The following is a 19,479-nucleotide window of genomic DNA, read 5'->3' as shown; positions in this document are numbered from 1 at the left end:
AGCCTGGACAGAGAGCCAAGGGGAGCAGAAAAGCTAGTGCCAGGGCAGAGGGCTATGCACAGCCAGGCAGCAGTGTCGGGACAGGGCAGCCCCAAGGGGTGGATTTAGGAGCTGAAAGACAATTTGCATGCATGCGGGGTGCTCTGCCCTGCAGCTGCTGGTAGGGACCCGAGTGTATCTGCTTCCCTTCCTGGGCCTCTCTGGTAGAGTGGTCGCTTCTTTGCTGCAGTCAGATGCTGCGGTCTGGGGACTCTGGAGCAGTGTGCATGTGCTCTCCAGCCTCTCCTCCTGTCTGGAAGGGTGATGGTTTGCAACATGAGCAGTCTTGGCTTGCAGGAGGTGAGGGGATGCTGTGACATTTCTTGGCTTGGTGGCTGGAGGCTTAGCTGCTGCGGAGTGCGGGGCCACTCACCGCGGGTTTGGGTCTGGTGCCTGGTGGGGAAGCAGCTTGCCGTGTGCTGGTCGCTGCATGTTGTGTGCTGGCAGGGTGGCCCCATGCCTTCCCTGCTGCCGGCTGGGGGAGAGGAGGCTGGTTGCTGTGTCGTACCCCTCCTTTAGCTCCTGGGAATGACAGCAGAGATGTAGCCGGTCACTAAAGAGCTAGAAAGGAGCTGCTATGCCTGCAGTACAGGTGGTGACCGGGTGTGGGCAGCAGCTCCTGCTCACCTCCTTGCTGGTGGGGTGAGCCCATGGGTGGGCGGGTGCCATGGGACAGCACTGGACGCTGCCCACACAGTGCAGCTGTGCCCATGGCCGGCTTGTGCCTGCTGTTTGGCCAGAGCCCTGCACGTGGGTGCCAAGCTGGGCAGCACTGGCAGTGCCTCACAGCAGGTTGTCACTGTGGTACAGTCAGGGACTTGGTGCGGGTTGTTGCCTGGGGAGTGGGCAGTGAGCAGGTCATGGGTGTTGGAGTGGATGCTGAGCGTTGCCTGAGCTGCTCTGGGCGGTGGCTGCGGGTGCAGCCTCCTGGTGCAAGGAGGTGCTGTGGTGCAGGCTGCGAAAGGAAGTCAGGTTACGGAACTTTGCCGCTGGCTGTTGCATGCGGTAGGGGTGGGTTCAAGGTGTTGCCAGCTACTCCAGGTGTTCGGGTGCTGCTGGTGCTGGGCTGAATAAAAGCCCCCCCCCCCCAGCTGCTGGTGCTCCCACTGCTGCTCCTGTGTTGACCCTCTCAGTCCCCCCCCAGGACATGCTCATGCAGCTGGTGAAGGTAGCAGTGGCTAGTGCCACCTGCTGCGCTTGCGTTGGTGCCTCAAAGCTAAGAACATGGCTCAGAAAACGGAGGACTCGGGTGCTGGCAGACGCAGGTAGATCACTGCTGCCACCCAGTGTGCCCTTCTCCACCTCCCAGCTGGTGGCCTGCACCAAGGTAAGCAGCATTAACCCTTGCCTTGGCGTGGCTGCAAGCATCACCTGGGTGGTGGCAGCTCTAGAGCTGGTGGGGTTGTAGGTGTGCCAGTGACCACGTGTCCTCAGGTGGGTGGGATGTTAGGGGTCTGGCACCAGAAGCATGGCTGCCTCAGGCATTTGCCACTCCCAAACGCCGAATATCCTCTTCGAGGAGCAGAAGTTGGGGACAGTTGGTCCCTGCACAGCTCTTACAAGGAGCACGCCACACTCACTGCCCAGCCTTTCCTCCTCCCCTGCAGGTAGTGGCTCCCACAATCAGCTCCCCAGTCTGCCAGGAGCAGCTGATCGAGGCTGGCAAGTTGGTGGCCAAGTTGGCAGAGGGCTGCATGGAGGCCTCCAAGGCGGCCACCAGCGATGACCAGCTCCCTGAAGCAGGTGGGGGTGGCAGCAGCCACAGCCGTCACCCAGGCCCTGGAACAACCTGCTGCAGCATATCAAGCAGCACGCTCACGGGTGGGCAGCCCATCGGGCGCTATGACCAGGCCACCGACACCATCCTCAGCGTCACCAAGAACATATTCAGCTCCAATGGGTGACGCGGGTAAGAGCGGCTGATGGTACCTGGGGTAGAGCACAGTGGGTGGGGAGGTATCAGGGAGCCCGTGGGACTTGCTAATGGGCCACCCTTCCTTTCTTTCCCCAGGGGAAATTGTGCGTCAGGCTTATATTCTGGCCCAGGCCACCCTCTGACCTTGTCAACGCCATCAAAGCTGATGCGGAGGGAGAAATGGACCTGGAGAACTCACACAAGCTGCTGGAGTGCGGCCAAGATCCTGGCTGATGCCACCGCCAAGATGGTGGAGGCTGCGGAAGGTTCATGGTGTGCAGGAGGATGGGTGCTGGCTCTGGCCCCCGTCCGACGCCATTGGCTCGGTACTCGCGGAGGGGGATGAGCAGCCTCTGGGTCGGGGAGCAGTTCCCAGAGTAAGGTCCTGCACTGAGCCAACAACCTGTGTAATGGAGTAGGGCTCCTCCTGAAGCTGCAGGTGGTGCATGCAGGGGAGCTGTTAGCTCTCCTGCTGCTGAGCTCTCTGGGAGAGGGCTTCGGGTCATATCCCCAGCACTGTAAGTAGCCGGGGCTGCCTTGGGGGTGTTCCCTGGCATCGGGTTGGAGCACAGCTGCTGCTGTCAGGAAGACAAGGGACCCAGTAGCCCCTGCAAGGTGTGATGGGTTTCCTGCTTTCTCCAGGGAGCCGCAGCCCACCTGGACAGCGAGGAGCAGCAGCAGTGCGGCTGCACGAGGCAGCGCGGAGGGGCTCCGCATGGCAACCAACACTGCAGCCCAGAACGCCATCAAGAAGAAGCTTGTGCACAAGCTGGAGGTGAGATGCTGGGCAAGGGGCTGTGGAGGGCGAGCAGACATGGTCAGCAAATGAGACCTGGCTGGGAGCCCCTGTGTTCTCTGAGCTTTCCTGGAGGGATAAAGTCCTTTTCATGTACAGTGTCCATGCTGCATCCTTGCAGAAACCTCCCCACTGCTCCCTTCCCTTCCCTTGTGTGCACCGTGTTGCTTTGGGATGCTGGGCATCAAGGGTGCTGGGGTATGCTCTGTTGTCACAAGTGGAGGCACAGGAGAAGCAGCTTAGGGGGAGCTGGGCCCCGGTGCATGGCAGGGAGGCTTCCTGGGGGTAGGCTGCCACACTGCCAGTGCTTAACCCATGCCTCCCCCTGCTGTAGCACGTAGCCAAGTTGCTAAGCCACCGCCTCTGCCACCCAGACCATTGCCGCTGCGCAGCACACTGCCTCCTCCAACAAGAACCCCGCCGCACAGCAGCAGCTGGTACAGAGCTGCAAGGTAAGGGCCTGGGCCTGGATCCTGACATCTCCTGCACCACCTGTCCCCTTCTCCCATCAGCTGTGCCAAGGCTCTGTGCTCGGCCTCAGTGGGCAGGCAGACCTTGGGGTCCTCGGTGCAGCTCCCCTGGGAGCCAGTCTTCCGGTCACTGGTCCCAGATTAGATCCATGGGGAGCGCAGTCTCCTCCCAGCTGAGCCTCTCCAGTGACCCTCCCTCTCTGGCAGGTGGTGGCAGAGCAGATCCCAATGCTAGTGCAGGGCATGCGAGGAAGCCGTTCCCAAAGCTGGACAGCCCCAGCACCCAGCTGGCTCTCATTGCTGCCAGCCAGAACTTCCTGCAGGTACTCCGGCACTGCCTGGAGCCTCCTGCGCTGGCTCCGGCACAGGCGTTACAGCTTTCATACTGTGCTTGGCCCTCCTAAGATATCGGGGTGGAAGCCTACTGTCATCGTGGGCATCAGAGAGATGCTGCGTGTTTGTCCCCTTCTCACGGCTTTTTCTTTTGGCCTGGCAGCCCGGTGGGAAGATGGTAGCTGCAGCCAAGGCCACCTGTCCCCACTGTCACGGACCAAGCTCTCTGCGATGCAGCTCAGCCAGTGTGCCAAAACTTTGGCCGCGGCTCTTGGCTGAGCCTCTGCACGGCCACCCAGAAGGTGAGAGGCTGGGTCCCGTCATGCAGCAGAGACCCTGGCTACACAGAGCAGGGTGGGGATGGCAGGGCAATGGGGAGAGCTCCGATAGCAGGTCACAGTCTCTGCCACGGCAGGGGTGGGCTTGGTGGTCGCCCCCGCTCACCTTCCCCTTCTCCCCATCGCAGGCTCAGGAGGCGCGCGGACCCCTGGAGATAGACTCCGCACTGGGTCTCGTGCAGAGCCTGGAGAGGGACTTGCAGGAAGCTAAGGCAGCTGCCCACGACAGCAAGCTCCAAGCCTCTGCCGGGAGAGACAGTGAGGGCGTGGGGAAGGGCGGCGTGGGACCTGGGTGCTGGGGCAGGGGGGAGCCACCCCGGGGGTGGAGGCTGGAGGTGCAGCCCACCAGCATGTCCCCACTCATCTCCCCACAGATGGAGAAGTGTGCCCAAGACCTGGGGAACAGCACGAAAAGCCGTCAGCTCTGCCATTGCTCACCTTCTGGGAGAGAGTGGGGTGGCCCAGGGCAATGAGAACTACACAGGTACTGGCCTCCCCGCACCGGGGCTGGGAGAGAGGAGGGGCCACACTAGCAGCGAATGACCTCTCCACTCCCCCCAGGGGATTGCTGTCTGAGAGGTGGCCCAGGCCCTGCGCTCGCTCAGCCCAGGCTGCCCGTGGTGTGGCAGCCAGCACCTCTGACCCACAGGTGCAGAGTGCCATGCTGGAGTACGCCTGGCGATGTCATGGATAAAGCCAACAATCTCATTGAGGAGGCGTGGAAAGCGGGTGGCAAAGCCCAGTGACCCGGAGAGCCAGCAGCGCCTGGCTCAGGTGGGGGAGCCCCCGGTGCCCCCTGCCAGCCCACAAGGAAGGGCATGCGGCTGGCCAGGGGATGGTGACCACACTCTTTGCTTCTCCGCAGGTGGCCAAGGTGGTGTCACAGGCCCTGAGTCGCTGTGTCAGCTGCCTGCCAGGGACAGCGGGACACATGGACGCTGCCATCTGCATGGTGGGAGAGAGGCCAGCAAGAGGCTGCTCATGGATTCAGCGAGCTGAGCCGGGGTGGGAGGGAAGGTGGGGAAGCCTTGTAGGGATGCAAACTGGTCTGTCCACGCTGGGTTCCTCTCTAGCGTGTCCCCAAGCAGGTGCCAAATCTTCATCCTCCGTCTCTATCCTCTTCACCGCCCTCTCCTAACCCCTCTCCCCTGCCTCCAGTTCCCTCCCAGCACTAAGAGCTTCCAGGAGGCGCAGAGCCAGCTGAACCGGGCCGTGCCGCGGGGCTCTCAACCAATCTGCTGCCGACAAGCTGGTGCAGGCGGTCGCGTGGCACCCCTCAAGACCTGGCCACGTCCTCTGGCAAATTTGGGCAGGACTTCAATGCAATTCCTGCAGGCAGGAGTGGAGATGGCCAGCCAGTCCCCGGTGAGAGCAAATACCCATTGGGGGGATCCTGGGTATGGTGAGAGGTTTGGGGGTGCCCCTGGGAAGGCAGCTGACTGCAGGCAGGGTGGCTGGGCAGCAGTGGTTAGGGTGGCTGTGTGGACAGCGCAGCCAGTGAGATGGGGGTCTGGGGCTGTGAAAAACCACAGCAGCAGGGGGAAAGTGGGCTTGGGTTGGTTCAGCGAGCGTTGCTGCCATATCCTTGCTGTTGGCGGGACAAGTTGTTATGAAGGGGAACTGGCTCAGCTTAGGAAACCACTGGGAGAAGACCCAGGGTTGGTGTGGAGCTTGGAAACCTGTTGCAGGTAACTCTTCTTTCGGCTCCTTGCAGAATAAGGAAGACCGGGTGCAGGTGGCGTCGAATCTTGAGCATCTCCACGTCCTCCAGTAAGCTGCTGCTGGCTGCAAAGGCGCCTCTCTGCCGACCCTGCAGCTCCCCAGCCTCAATAATCAGCTGGTGGCAGGTAGACGGCATGGTAGGAGGAACCGCTCCCTGTGAGCTGTTTGCTGTAGCAGTGGGGCCAGGTGACGGAGCCAGCATTGATCCATGGTCGTCTCTCTCCCTGTCCCTGGCAGGCTGCCGTGACCAACAGCATGTGCACCCAGTAGGCGCCAGGCCAGAAGGAGTGCGACAATGCCCCTGTGGGAGCTTGGAGGTGAGAAACCACATCTCGTCAAGGCAGTGGAGGGGCTGAGATGGCTGGGTGCTGAGATGGTGAGGAGGGGGGCACAGCTGCGCTCCACTGTGAGGGGCGGGAGGGAGCGAAGAAGAGGTGCAAGCGGAGAGCATGGACCCTTCCCCTCGGATGTGACAGCCATGTCCCTGCAGACAGTGAAGGAGAGCTGTTGGAGAACCTCCCACCCAGACTGTCAACGACATGTCCTACTTCAACTGCCTCAACAGCATCATGTGGAGAACCTCCAAGGTGAGCCCTGAGCTAGGGGTGGAGGTTTGGGGAAGGATGGGAAGGTTTGGGAAGGATGTGGGGACAAAAGGAAAGGTAGTTCCTCCCGTGTTGATGAAGCACAGTGAGCTCTGAGCCTAGAGGAGCACTGCAGGGAGTGGGAGGTGGTCTCTAACTGGTGCGTGGTGTGTCCTGCAGGTGCTGGGTGAGTCTCATGGCTGGCATCTCCCAGGAATGCCAAGAACAGCAAACTGCCCGAGTTCAGTGAGTCTATCGGTGCCGCCTCCAAAGCTCTCTGTGGGCTGACGGAGGCAGCTGCCCAGGTGAGATGTGCACCTCAGTTCCAGCCCCGCAGCGTTACACCTGGTGCATAGTTGCCATACACACCCCTCCCCTTGCCCCTCCAAGCCTGGCCCCATGGGATGGTGCCTGCTCTGAGCCTCCCTCTACCGCATGCAAGCTCTCACTGCCTCTCTCATGCTTCCCAGGCTGCCTACCTTGTGGGGGTCTCGGACCCCAACAGCCAGGCTGGACAGCAGGGGCTTGGTAAGACCCCACTCAGTTTGCCAGAGCTAACCAACTGGGCCATCCAGATGGCCTGCCAGAACCTGGTGGATCCTGCCTGCACCCAGTCCCAGGTGAGCATGAGGTGGGAGCACTGTTATGGGCATTTTCTTGCACGAAAGGGAGCGTGAGGCTAGCAGGAGGAACTGTGTCCCAAGAGTTGGCCAAAATTATGGGTAGTGTCTTATCAGGCCCCATCAGCTGTACTGGGAACTAGCTGGCAACCAGTGACAGTCCAGATAGGGAGCTGTATGGGTGTGCAGGACCTTGACAATCCTTCTTGGGTCCTGGCAAGAGGGACACTCTGTGGTCACTGGTGCCCCTGTGTGGGGCTGGTGAGAAGGGGAGAGCTGGTGGGGATGGGGAGATGCAGTGGGTCCTGCCTCACCCTGCTCTTCCCCACAGGTGCTGTCAGCAGCCACCATTGTATCAAAGCATACCTCGCTGCCCTGTGCAACACCTCTGCCGCCTGGCCTCCTCCCGCACTGCCAACCCTGTGGCCAAGCGCCAGTTTGTCCGGTCAGCCAAGTGAGGTGGCCAACAGCACGGCCAACCTGGTGAAGACCATCAAGGTGCGGCTCTACCCTGCTGGGGCGCTGTGGTGTGGATGGGATTTGGGGCATAGTGGGGGCTGGATAACTGCCCCAGTCTCTCTTATGCCAGGTCCTGGATGGCATGTTCAACAAGGAGAACCGGGGAGCGGTGCCACACTGCCACCACCCTCTCTCATAGAGGCCGTGGATAACCTGGACGGCCTTTGCCTCCACCCCAGAGTTTGCCACTCATTCCTGCCCAGGCTCAGCTCTGGAGATAGGATGCTGCAGGGGCAGGGAAGGGCACTGTGACGGGGGCTGCTGAAGGGTGGGGAGGAGCTGTGTCTCCCCCTGAGCTTGGGATGGGGCCCCAGTGCAGGGGCTGGAGCTTGGGGGGTGTGTGATGGGGAGGTGACAGCAAACCTTGGGCTTCAAGGGAGAAACTGCTCCCGGGGAGTGAGGGTCATAGGAGAGGGAGGGGGTAACTTCCCACAGTCCCTCGTCTGTGTCACCAGCCCATCGTCTCCCCGTGCAGGGGTGCAGAGCCATGGAGCCCATTATCTCTTCGGCCAAGACCATGCTGGAGAGCTCTGCTGGCCTCATCCAGACCGCCCGCTCTCTGGCTGTCAACCCCAAGGACCCGCCACAGTGGTCAGTGCTGGCTAGCCACTCTTGCACTGTCTCAGACTCCATCAAGAAGTTGATCACCAACATGAGGTGAGGCAAGTCCTGCCCGCTTGGCCATGGCCCTGTCCCCACTGGTGGGTACCCCTGCTCAGGCTTACTCCAAGTGAGCATCCTCAGGGATGTTTTGGCTCATCTTCTCCTCGGCCGCTGCCGGGGGGGCACAAGGGATGGGATGGAAGATGCCATCCCTTGTCTTGTACGGGAGCTGCTCCTCCAGCCCTGGCACAGGTTGATGGGGACGTGTGTTGGTATGCCTGGGCTCTGACACCAGGTTGCCCCCAGCCCAGAAGAAGGGGTCCTGCCCCTCACCAGCACCATCTGAGGCCAGGGGCGAAGGGATGGCATAGTGCCTGCCAGTGCTGGGCTGATCTGTCTGTCACGCAGGGACAAAGCTCCGGGACAGTGGGAGTGTGATGAGGCCATCGAGGTGCTGAACAGATGCATGCGGGAAGTGGACCCTTGCTGCCATCAGCCAGCAGCTGGCCCCCCGAGAAGATATCTCCCAGGAGGTGGGTTGGGGACACACTGCTGCAAGCTCAACTGGGGCAGGTGTCTCCCCCTGGCTCCCAGCAGCGCGCAGTGACCCCAGCCCCACTGCAGCCTCACGCGACACCCTCTTTGCGACAGGCTTTGCACAACCAGATGATCACGGCTGTTCAGGAGATCAGCAACCTGATTGAGCCCATGGCCAGCACAGCATGGGCTGAGGCCTCACAGCTGGGGCACAAGGTAATGTGGGGACAGGGATGGGGAGCTGCTGCTGGAGGCGCTCAGTGCATGTGGAGGAGCTCACAGTGGGAGGAGAGACGCGAGGCAGCTGGGGCTGGAAGCTGCTGGCGCTGACGCTGCTCTTCCCTAGGTGTCCCAGATGGCTCAGTACTTTGAGCCTCTCATTATAGCGGCTATCAGCGCTGCCTCCAAAACACCCAACCACCAGCAGCAGATGAACCTCCTGGACCAGACCAAAACGCTGGCCGAGTCCGCCCTGTAGATGCTGTATACGGCCAAGGAGGCCGATGGGAATCCGAAGGTGAGCAGGAGGAGCACATGTCAACAGCATGCTCCCCTTCACACGTGGGTGCCACGTGAGAGGCTTGGCCATGTGCCACACATGCGTATGCCAGACACAGAAACCTGGCCGGGGCTGCCGTAAGTGTGCGGCATCCCTGGTGGGAGGGGAGCTGCTGCCTGCTTTCCCTCACTCTGGCTCATCCTTGCAGCAAGCTGCCCGCACCCAGGAGGCTCTGGAGGAGGCCAGGCAAATGATGAAGGAAGCGGTGGAGGACCTGACCACCACCCTGAATGATGCAGCCAGCGCTGCAGGTGTTGTGGGGGGCATGGTGGACTCCATCACCCAGGTCATCAACCAGGTGAGGGGAGCGTGGAGAGGACCTGGCTAGGGATGAGTGTGGAGGAGAGGAAGAGCCAGTCAAACCCTACAAGGTCTCTGGGCTGGGGCTGGAGGCAGACTCTCCTGATGGTCTCTTGCAGCTGGACGAAGGGCCAATGGGCGAGCCAGAGGGGACCTTTGTGGACTACCAGACCACGATGGTGAAGACGGCCAAGGCCATCGCAGTGACTGTGCAGGAAATGGTGGGTGTGAGCAAGCCTGTCACCATAGAAAGTGGGCCTGTCACCCAGGCAGGGCAACCACCCTCCTTGCTTGCCTGTACCAGCATAGGGCCCCTCCATCTCCTGCTCTTCTTCCATTGGCAGGTCACCAAATCCACCACCAACCCAGATGAGCTGGGCATACTGGCCAACCAGCTCACCAACAACTATGGGCAGCTGGTGCAAGAGGCCAAGCCGGCTGCACTCACCGCCGAGAATGAGGAGGTGCGAGCATGGGGTGTGCCATGGGGGCAGAGCAGGATCTGCTGGGGCATGAGAGCAGAGGACAGGGGCGCTTGAGCCTCCCATCGGAGCTGGGGGCAGGCAGTATTCAGACCTCCCTTGCAACACGGTGTGGAAACGTGGAGTAAAGCCATGTTTTCTTTTTCTTCCTCCTGAGTTGGGAGGACTGGGAGAGGTGGGGGTGGCTGGTGTTTCCCAGCGGGTATCACGGATGTGAGAGCTTAGTTCCCCACTGGCTCTCTCACATACGTGTTCCCCTCCAGGTTGGCTCCCACATCAAGAGCCGGGTGCAGGAGCTGGGTCATGGCTGTGCTGCCCTGGTCACTAAGGCTGGAGCCCTGCAGTGCAGCCCCAGCGATGCCTACACCAAGAAGGAGCTGATGGAGAGCATGTGCAAGGTTTCTGAGAAGGTGAGCGGCCCAGAGAGAGGTGCGATGGCGTGGTGAGGTGGGAGGGATGCTGGATTGAGCCACGTGCCCTTGGAGCCACCGTGCTGGGTTCTCCCCTGGTCCTGTTGGGTTCTGTCAGCTCTCAGCCACGCTTGCCCTGGCCTGATTCAGCTGATGGGGTGGAGGATGTATCCCCCTCTCCAGGCACTTGTAACAGCAGCTGATGCTGTGATGGGTGAGTGTGACATCCAGATGCTGCCTGCTGACATGCCGATGATGTCCTGCTAGGGAAGACTAATCTACACACTGGTGGCAGCCCAAGGCCCTCCAAATCAGCTCTTGTAGTGGTGGATGTAGCATTTGCTGTGTCTCTAGCCAGCCTGCAGCTCATGCTGGGTGATTGATCTCTCCTGTACCTTTTGCTGGCATGGTGGAAAGCGTCCTGTCTGTCAGTCAATCTAAAGAGCACACTTCTGAATAACAGACAAAAATATGGCTAAAACCCTCTAGTTGATAAGGGTAGAGCAGCAATGCTTGTAAGCAAGGTTACAAAAGCAAAACAAACACTTGTTCGTAGTGCCTGGCATGTGTCTGCATGCTCAGGGCCTCCTGCAGGTCCTTCCTTTCCAAGATTGCTTTCCATCAGGAAACATGTTCTCCTATGAGTGCTTGCCCAAGTACAGAAATTGAGTTGAGCAGTTAAAGAAGGAATGAGCTGCAGTGTTCTGATGTCCATCGTGCAAACCATATTCATTTGGAAACTAGCAGAGTTCAATATCTCCTGGACCCTCAAACACAATAGGTACAAGGTAAAAATATGGAAGCTAAGAAGGGGTGTCCAGACCACACGATTCCCAATTCCCCTCCTTGGTGTGAAGTGGCTTCATCCTGGGGAGGTGTCAGAGGAGATGTGCAGTGAGGGTTGCCTGAATCTGCTCTGCTCCCCCAGTCACCCTGCTTGTACCCCGCAGGTGTCTCACGTGCTGGCAGCCCTGCAGGCTGGGAACCACGGGACACAAGCCTGCATCACAGCAGCCAGCACCGTCTCCGGCATCATTGCTGACCTCGACACCACCATCATGTTTGCCATGGCAGGAACCTTCAATCGGGAGAACTTGGAGATCTTTGCTGACCACAGGTACCTGGGTGCCTCGCCAGAGATGGGGGGGGCAGACTGTGTCCTGCAGTCTCCTGTCTTTCTGAGCTGTGGACCAGCCCCAAGGAGAGCTGCAAGTTCAGGTCATGCTGGCTCTGTTTCCCCTCCAGCTCATACGTACAGAAGGCAGGGTCTAGAGTCGCTCTACGCCCCAAGGAGCATGTGTGTGTAGTGGGCTGTGTCCTCTCTGACTCCCTTCTTCTCCCTAGGGAGGGCATCTTGAAGACAGCCAAGGCGCTGGTGGAGGACACCAAGGTGCTGGTGCAGAATGCCACAGCCAGCCAGGAGAAGCTAGCCCAGGCTGCCCAGTCCTCTGTGTCCACCATCACCCACCTGGCAGAGGTGGTGAAGCTGGGTGCTGCCAGCCTGGGATCTGAAGACCCAGAGACTCAGGTGGGATGGGGTGTGTGGGGTGAATGGAGGCTGCTCATAGCTTGCTTGAAGGGGCTGAGGGTTGAAGGTGTTTGTGTGGTGCTCTGGGCTGGACTCTGCGTGTATACACGTGTGCCCTGGGGTGTCCAGATTTCCCACTGCTGGGCCACACCAGCCCCAGCCTGGAGTGTAACCATAGCCAAGCTGTTGCCCTGGTCTTGTTCTCCCCCAGGTGGTCCTGATCAATGCTGTGAAGGATGTGGCCAAGGCACTTGGGGACCTGATAAGTGCCACCAAGGCAGCTGCTGGCAAAGTTGGGGATGACCCTGCTGTCTACCAGCTGAAGAACTCTGCCAAGGTCTGAGCTGGACCTGATGGGAAGGAGGGTATGGGGCAGGGGGGCTGGAGAAAGAGCAGGGGGGCTTCTCTGCTTGCTTGGTGGCAGGAGGACAACTGGGGGCAGTCAGGGCAAAGGGGGAGGAAGGGGCACATAAAAGGTGGAGCACAACATGCAAGAGGAGGCATTGATGGGAGAACAAGATGAGGTGGTGCGAGTGGAGTATGGGGACGGGGCAGTTTTGGACCAAACCATGAGGGAGGGACAGGTGCCGGCAGCAGCCCAGAGCTTGCATGGGGCTTCACCTGGTGCTCTTCTCCCTTTCACAGGTGATGGTGACGAACGACACTTCCTTGCTGAAGACTGTGAAGGCCATCGAGGACAAGGCCACGAAGGGGACACGGGTGCTGGAGGCCACAATAGAGCACATACGCCAAGAACTGGCAGTGAGTACAGCCATGGTGGCGTGGCTGCCGTCCTGCCCACCAGCTGCCCCCACACCTCACCGCTGCTTCTCGCCTCACAGGTCTTCTCTTCTCCCGTGCCTTCCGCCAAGGTCTCCACCCCGGAGGACTTCATCTGTATGACGAAAGACATCACGATGGCCACGGCCAAAGCGGTGGCCGCTGGCAACTTGTGTCGGCAGGAGGACGTCATCGCCACAGCGAACCTGAGCCACTGTGCCACTGCAGATATGCTGCGCGCCTGCAAGGTACGGCAGGGGTCAGCGGGGGCTGTGGGTCTAGCACGGGTTTGTGGGGGGCAGCATGCACCCCGCAGGGGAGGTGCCTGGATGTCAGTCGGGGTTTGCTGTCTCTGGGTTTCAGGAAGCCACCTACCACCTGGAGGTGAACGGGGACGTGTGGCAGCGGGCACTGCGCTTTGGCAAGGAGTGCACCGATGGCTACCTGGAGCTGCTGGAGCATGTGCTGGTGGTGAGTGTCTCTGCCCTGGTTCCCAGGGTGGGCAGAGGCTGCCCGTGGATGCCAGGGTGCTTCCCAAACCCCCAAGGTCCTCTGGGCTCTGCACCTCCTCCCACTAAGGTCTTTGCACAGCCCCCTTCACTGCCTGTGCTGGCACAGCACATGGCTGAGCCCCTGCCATGGAAGCAGATGTCAGAGAGATGAACAGGCTCTGAGGAAAGGTATTTGGCTAACAACAGACGGAGATTAGCTGGCTGTAAACAGGTGGAGGCTGGAAATTCAACAACACAGGAGCAAAATCCTGAAGCAGCTTCCAGTGAGAGTGGTGGGAGTAAGAGACTTCAGCCAGCGGGTGAGGGGCAGAGCCCCCAATGGCTGAGGTGATGACTGCAAGTGCCAGCTGCACCCTTTTGATCCAGTCTTCCTCTAGCTTAGTCCTGAGGACTTCAGCTGGCTGCTTTAATTAACTGTCCTACAAGATGAGTGTAGTTTACAAGAAGCAAATTAAGACCGGATTAACCAAGAGAGTGGTAGAAAGGATCCAGTGAAGTCCTCCCAGCAGTTTGCGTTCTTGACGAGGTCACAAAGGTGGAGTCAAGGGCGCTGGAGGGATGTGCAGACCTACACCCGTGGAGCTGCAAGAGCCCTCAAACTGGGGTCAGGACAAAGATTGAGGGTGAGTCAGCTCTGCAGCAGGGTTTCACTAAGCTGGTTAGAAGGGCTCGGTAAGAGAGTGCTATTCAGGTTCACCAGATAGAAGGCAGTGGAGCTCAGACTGTGGTTTCCCACAGGGAAAAAGCCCCTTTAGGCAGAGGGTAACCAACGCTGGCAGCACAAAGAGGAGGTGGGCAGGAATCAACAGCTAGAAATTGAAGCTGGGTGGAGGGGAGGTCAAAGGACGGTTTTATCCAAAGGAGGTAACCACTGGGGTACAGTTCCAAGGGGAGCAGTGAGTTTTCAGTCCTCTGCATCTAGATCAAATATCTGTCTGGAAGATGCTTTAGCCACATGTAAGTCATCGCAGCCAAGGCTGTAGTGCTAAGGAAAAATTCTCTGGCTGACCTGTTGTTAACAGATGATTGGGCTAATGACTTACTGTGGCAGTGCCCAAGGTCAGCCTACTTGCAGGAACACGCTATTCTGCTGTATTTTGGGTGTAACCGTCCAGCTGCTATGTGGCATGTCTTGAATATCATACATGCGTTACATCCCCTGAAACATTCACTGGAGGTGCATCTTAGTAAGCTCATAGCTTCCAGGCTGCCTTCAGCTCCTGATAGAGATCATTCAGCAGTTTTAAACATGTCGTCAGAGCAGACAGCAGACTTCATAATGTGGCATTTTGTCTGGATGCGCTTATGAGGGCAAACCGTCTATCGCTGTGTGCCATCAGCTCGGGGGACTCTGAGCCACGTGCAGCTCTAGTGAAATCCTGGATGGGGTAGCCACTGAGTGCAGGAAGGCTTGCACTGAGGGACTTGTGTCTACGAGATGTCCCAGAGGCTGTGGACACTCATCCCATCCTCGGACAGGAGACCAGCCAGGGTCACTTGAGAAAGCATCACAGACAATGCCCAATACATACACACATGTAGTGGGGCTGGGGGATCCCACTCTCCTTCCCTGGGGAGCGCACCCCAAACAGGCCAGTGCCCCCCCCCCCTTTTCCAGATGCTTACCTCTGCTCCTTCCCCACAGATCCTGCAGAAGCCAACTCACGAGCTGAAGCAGCAGCTGGCAGGCTACTCCAAGTGCGTGGCCAGCTCTGTCACTGAGCTCATTCAGGCAGCCGAGGCCATGAAAGGTAAGGAAAGGTCCTGCTTAAGGAGGCAGGACTGAGATTAGGGTGGAGGGCTCAGCAGCTGCTGGAGGAGGTAGGGCAAGTCAGAAATGAGGTTGCACGCAGGTTTAACCTGCCTCGCTTCCCGGTTTTTCTAGGGATGGAGTGGGTTGACCCAGAAGACCCCACCGTCATAGCTGAGAATGAGCTGCTGGGGGCAGCGGCTGCTATTGAGGCTGCAGCCAAGAAGCTGGAGCAGCTGAAACCAAGGGCCAAGCCCAAGGTGTAGTGGTGCTGAGCCCCATGCTCAGCTTGGGGCAGGCTGGGGCTCTCCTGCCTGGGCCTCGGCCAGACGTGAAGGGTCACACGTGGGAAGCCCCATCCAACAGCCAGTCTCTCTTCCTGCACTCCTGCCTCCCACATCCCCAGCTGGACCTTCCTCGGGCAGCCCACACCCTCCTTGTACCCCATGGCCTTTAATCCAGCTCTGTATGTGCCTCCCTCAGCCCCCCGCAGCCATCTTCCTGCTCTGCCCCGTCTGTCCCAGCACCCCTGCTTGGGACTTAAGCCCCACTTTTGCCCGCAGCAAGCAGATAAGAGCCTGAACTTCGAGAAGCAGATCCTGGAAGCTGCCAAATCCATTGCTGCAGCCACAAGTGCCCTGGTGAAGGCAGCCTCAGCAGCCCAGTGAGAATTAGTGGCCCAAGAAAAGGTAAGGCTGGAAGGGGGAAAGAAAATCTAGGGCTGTGGTGGGCTCTCCCTTCTCCTGGGGCTGCTTGCAGCCCTCGGGCCCCATGGCAAGGGGTGTGCGGGGTGGTGAGCCTCATTCCTTCTCTCCTGCCTCGCAGGTGGGCGCCATCCCTGCCAACGCAGTGGACGATGGACAGTGGTCCCAGGGACTCATTTCAGCCGTGAGTATCAAGGTCATGCCCGTGGGATGGGGGGGGGGGGGACCCTCCTCTCGGCAAAGATGAGGATGCCTTTGCACTTCTCTGTAGAAGAAGCAGCCTCTCTTGCTCCCTCTCCCACCAGTTGAGACATGGCATGGAAGCTGGTCATCCCCATCCCATGTCCCATGACCTCCTTGGGGCCGGTCCAGGCATATCCTCTCCAGGGGAGGCTCCTGCACGCCCCCTGACAGCCTCTCTCGCCGCAGGCACGCATGGTGGCTGCTGCCACCAACAACCTGTGTGAAGCTGCCAATGCAGCGGTGCAGGGCCACGCCAGCGAGGAGAAGCTTATCTTGTCAGCCAAGCAGGTGGCTGCCTCCACAGCACAGCTCCTGGTGGCCTGCAAGGTGAAGGCTGACCATGACTCAGAGGCCGTGAAGCGGCTCCAGGTGAGTCCCAGGCTGCCCTCCAGCCCCAGCTGCCTCCTCCCGGCTTCTTGAGAGGTGGGTGGGAGTGGGGTGAGGGCATGTGGGACTTCAGGATGGGAGCCCTCCACAGCGGAGGTGTCTCCCCAAGGCTCATGCTCCCTACCTGTGTGTGTCTGGGGTTGCAGGCTCCAGGTAGCTTGGCCTTTACTGCTACTTTGTGCCGGGCGTACGCATGATGCTGGGCTACTGAGCCTAGGGGCATTCAGGGCTGATGAACTGGCATGGAAATGCCTGAAATTTGTGCACTGGATCCCTGGCATTCAAGAGGTTAATATTTGGGGGGCATGTTTTGTAGCACTCTTAATCCTCGGAGGCCGTGGCACACAAGAGGTTAATGCCCACATCTTGGGGGGGTTAACACTGGGTCCCAGTGCTGGTCCCTCAGGGCAAAGGGCTGGGGAGGGTCAGCGGGGCTACCCCCAGTCCCTGCCCTACAGCTCAAGACAGGAGCCAGAGCCCAGCTGGGAGCAGCAGCGCCTGAAATGGTCATGAGCGGGTGGTAGTGGCACGGCAGCGAGCCATGTAAAGGAATCCCTGCCTGCAGCTTCCAGCACGCCTGGCTGCCTCTCCTGTCTGCCAGCCTGGCCTGGGGCAGGGGTTCCTTCACCCCCCCCCCCCAGGCAGCAGTCATGCCCTAGGGCTGGGACTTACGCTGCCACTCCCCCTCTTCCCCGCTGCAGCCTGCCAGCAATGCAGTGAAGAGAGCATCAGACAATCTGGTGAGGGCAGCACAGAAGGCAGCTGCCTTCCAGGACCACAATGAGACAGTGGTGGTAAAGGAGAAGATGGTTGGGGGAATTGCACAGGTGAGGAGTGGGGCCGCTCTCATGGAGCAGGGGCATCTCTGGCTGCCACCGCAGCCTGTGTGCGCCCATCTCAGTAGCATGTCCTACCACCCACCAGCATGGGGCATGTCTCTGGAGAGCCTCAAAAAATGCTGTGGGTGCACCCATCCCACCCAGCGCCAATTAAACACCGTGGCTTCACCCTTGTCCTGCCATGTGTAGCAGCGGGCACAGCCAGTGACCGTGCACGCTCCCAGGAGCATAATACCCTGGCTTCTCCTTCATGTGGTGCCTGCGCCATCCCAGTGTCCAGGACACGCATGAAGGGCAGAGCATTGGGGAAGGGATAGGAGCTGCCTGGTATAGGCTGCCACAGGTCCCAGCGCTGCCTCCTGGCTATGGGCTTGCAGCTGAGACCCTCCACAGGGTGTGTGGGGCCGAGCCCCGGGAGCTCAGCTGAGCCCTGGGAGCTCTGCTGCTCCCCGTTATCTCCGGCGGACTGCAGTCCCACCGTAGGGACAGTAGTCCTCGTGCCTGGGGCCACACCAACCTAGGGAGGCTGTGGTTGTGATGGGGGGGAAGCAGCAGCCCGAGAGCCTAGCTCTGGGCTCGGCATTGCTACAGCGGAGGCTCTGGCCATCCCTGATGGAGGCAGCTGTGACCCTGGGGTGCTTGCCATGCTCTCCCAGCAGATCATCGCCGCCCAAGAGGAAATGCTGCACAAGGAGCGGGAGCTGGAGGAGGCATGGAAGAAGCTGGCCATGATCCAGCAACAGCAGTACAAGTTACTGCCCTTAGAGCTGCAGGACGAGGAGCAGAACTGAGCCCTGCGCTGCTCACCACACAGACTGCCGTCTGCCCCCCCACTCACTCCTATTTAAGATGACTCGCCTCAAGCGAAAGGGTGCCTGGGCTAGACCAGAGCTCTGCCTGCACCCAGAGCGCTGGGAACTAACCCAGCTGGTGCCACACCAGCAACTCTGCTTCACGGCCTAGCCCACCTTCCCATGCATGCCCAGGGTATGGCCAGGGCACCTGGAGGGGCCCGGCTGGGGTGGGAGCTGGGGCTGCACTGGCTTGTGCTTGTGCTCCTTCTCTCTCCTTTGCGTGGGAGAGGAGAGGCAGGCGGCTTGCCCTCTCCTGTGTGATAGGATGCAGGGAGCTCGTTGAGTTCTTGCGCAGAGCCGCCTTTCACCTCCAATGCCTTATTGCTGGCTGAATCTCCCTCCTCCTCCTCTTCCCTAGGAGGCACCAAGCCCTCCCCCCCACCTCCCATGAGCATCTTCTTCAGCCTGGGCCCCTCCTGGGAGTGACGGGGCTGGAACCTGCACTGCCTCTACTGGAGGTGGGGGAATGTGATGGGTTTGCCCCTGGAGCTGCTGTTTGCCTTCCCACTGGGCTTTATCCCCTCATGGCCCTAGCCAGCTCTGCCCTCTTCCTTCTTCCCAAGTGCCTGCATCATTTTCTGCAGTATTTTTGTAACTTTTTCATTTCTCTAGTATTGAGCCTGCAGCTTTCAACATTCATTTATTAAGCTTCCCCTATTAAACATTGGAGGAAACCAGCTTCCCCCTTGATGTCTCCTTGGAAAGACACGTTCATCAATAAAATCTGGTTTTCCTGCTTTCCGTATCAACAGGACCCCCTAGGAGCAAGAGGGGGGGCTGGTGGGCAGGGGGGCCCGTGGGGGAATGCTGTGTGGGTGCTTATACAGCATGGAAAATATTTGAGGCATGTCTAGCCCCAGGCGCCTGGCAGGCCAGACCCCTACTGCCAGCCATGTGCTGGCTCTCACAGGTGCTGCCAGGGGGCTACTGCTGCGTGAGGGGGCCCTGGGGATTTTGTTGCTGGGGGATTTGGGCTTCAGGGGGGGACTGGACAGGCTCCTGGCCATACTCCTGCCACCAGCCAAACATATCCCTGGGGGTGCACGTGGGGGGAACCCCTGGTCACCAGCAGCCCACTGGTGGGGAAGCGGCAGCGTTTGGTGTGCAGCAGGGCCGGGAATGCATCTTGAACCCTCCTGGCTGCTGGCACTGAGCTCATGTCCCGAAATAGCCCCCTGGGGCCAACCTGTGTGGGCAACAGCTGCCCTGAGCATGTCCCCACCTGTTCCCACCCTGTCACTCAGCAGGGGTTTGGGAAGCCCAAGCAGTGGTGGGGCAGGCAGGGATGCTGTGCGGTGGAGCAGGGGCATGGCTGGGCTGGCATGTCCCCTGTCTCTGGGACCTGTCCATGGCAGCATGAGCTACAAGCATCATGAGTAGCAAAGGCAGCATCCCGCAGCATCGCTGCCAGCGACCCCTTGTCCCCCTGCAGGCATGTCCCCAGGGGTGCGGAGGGGCTGTCCCCCCTGGGATGCTCACCCCTGGCCAGGCTCCAGGATGGATTTGTGGCTCTCGCAGGCATCCCAGTCCTCCCAGCTGTCCCCTGACAATCTGCACTGGCCTGACCTGGCACCAGGCTCTCACCCAGATACCAGCCGGCACGGGGCCCCTCTGAGCAGCCAGCAAGGACAGTGAGTGAGTGCAGCACAGCAGCG

At 59.9% G+C, this 19,479-nt stretch overlaps 1 pseudogene; it reads left to right on the top strand.

The window, feature by feature from the left end:
• The first annotated feature begins 1,183 nt into the window (after positions 1-1,183).
• Positions 1,184-18,546, top strand: LOC148055495 (talin-1-like; annotated as a pseudogene).
• Positions 18,547-19,479: the final 933 nt, after the last annotated feature.

The sequence above is a fragment of the Nipponia nippon genome, unplaced genomic scaffold (genome assembly GCF_047370975.1).
Source record: "Nipponia nippon isolate SJK-2023a ecotype South Korea unplaced genomic scaffold, ASM4737097v1 scaffold_22, whole genome shotgun sequence".
Classification (NCBI taxonomy): Eukaryota; Metazoa; Chordata; class Aves; order Pelecaniformes; family Threskiornithidae; genus Nipponia; species Nipponia nippon.
This window is presented reverse-complemented; position numbering and strand designations above follow the sequence as displayed.